This window comes from Callorhinus ursinus, unplaced genomic scaffold, assembly GCF_003265705.2.
Source record: "Callorhinus ursinus isolate GAN/ISIS: 27379988/994484 unplaced genomic scaffold, GSC_fseal_2.0 scaffold86, whole genome shotgun sequence".
Taxonomy (NCBI): domain Eukaryota; kingdom Metazoa; phylum Chordata; class Mammalia; order Carnivora; family Otariidae; genus Callorhinus; species Callorhinus ursinus.
In genome coordinates, this window is record NW_027397148.1 from 462,105 (window position 1) to 463,807 (window position 1,703).

A 1,703-nucleotide genomic window follows, 5' to 3' on the forward strand; every position below is an offset into this window, starting at 1 on the left:
AATAATATGATACCTTAAGTTTATTGTTGAAATCAAATATTCTTAAGCCATGACTCAGGTTTGTGGTTCTTGAGCAGATACAGGTGTGGGAGGATGGAAAGTGCCATCAGGTTGTTCCAGAGCTGGCCCCCCCTCCCCCACCCCGCCACGTGGCAGGTTTGTCTCCACAGGCCAACACTCTCAGTGTCTGTTTCAGAGTTAATGTTGATTTCTTTGTGCAGTAAATTTTTAAATTGTAGCTGCTTTTTTCCTTGGACTGAAATAGAGCTTTTCCCTTATATTGAAATATGCTTGAGCCTTTGACTTGAAATTTTTTTTAATAGCAAAGCTATCATTAAATTATCTGCTTGGAATGAAATTCAGCCATTGTCAGATATGAGAGTTGCCATGATTGTGTAAGTGTGTTTGAAGATGTTTGTGTCTCTTTTGCTCTAACTGCTTTTACTTCAGTTCCAACTCTTGAGTTGATATTCAGAAGACAGGATGGCCTTTCATTGTTTTGAGCGATGTGATAAGGCAAGAGAATGTCAGAGGGACTTCCAGAAGCAATCCTGTGGGGATCACTGCTGTTGGGCAGGACTTTTGTATTAAATATTTAGTTTGGCCAAATTTGGGGAATAATTTAAAGGAAAAAATGGTTGCATTTGATACATCTAATCATTATATTGGAACGTTTGGTAAGTTAATATGCTGTGATTGGAATCTCTAACTTTTTCGGAGGAGGGCAGGGCAGAGCAGTGATGGGGCCCACTGTGGTTCTGCCACACACACTCACGATCAGGCAGAATGGTTTGGTCTCCTGACACACAATTGAACACATAATTTCAGATTGACAGCGCATTTCAAATCTAAACACCGTTTCCGTGTTTTAGTTTGCTTACTAAATCACATTTTTGCAGATTATTAAATGCTATGATACTAACAAATTTCTTCTTTCCTTTCTTTTTTTTTTGACCGCTTGAGACTATGGCTGTGTTTCAGCATCTTATATGAAACTCTTCTAAAACAATTTACTTTTCATATTACACAGGACATATTTTCCAGTAGGGATAAAATTTGGTTTCTTAGAAGTCACTAATAATCCTGAAACTAAAATTTACTTTTTCTGACTCTCCACCATTTGAGTTTTGTTGCCATCCAGTTTTGTTATTCTGTTTATCCAGTTATAGAAAGTGAGATGCTGATGAGTGCTTTGAAATTCTCTAGTAAAATGTTCTCTGAAGAGGTGAGTGCTTTTGTCATTATTTGGCATCAGGGATATCTGTATCTTACCAAATGCTGTTGCTAGCATATTGCTAACCTAGTCTTTAAGGCAAGCTACAAATGGCTTAAAAGGGGACACCTGTAATATGTTGTTTGAAATATTAATAGCAGGCTAACAGAATATAGTAATGTGTATTAAGTTAAATAAATTACCGATATATATAGATAGATCTATCTATATAAATATCACAGTGATATATATATCACAGTAAACACATATAGTTTGCTATATATAGTAAACTCCATTTCATTTACAGTCAACCTTATACTTTGGATTAATTTGCTCCTACCTTCTCTGAGCAGTGAGTCAGAGCAGTGTCCCAAGTCCGATATGCATATCTGTCTTTAAATAGGATGTGTTGATAAGGGTAAAGAGAGAGCTATGACCGAGATTTAACTTACATAAAGTGATGAAAAGGCTTTGCTCAGCAAACTCACAA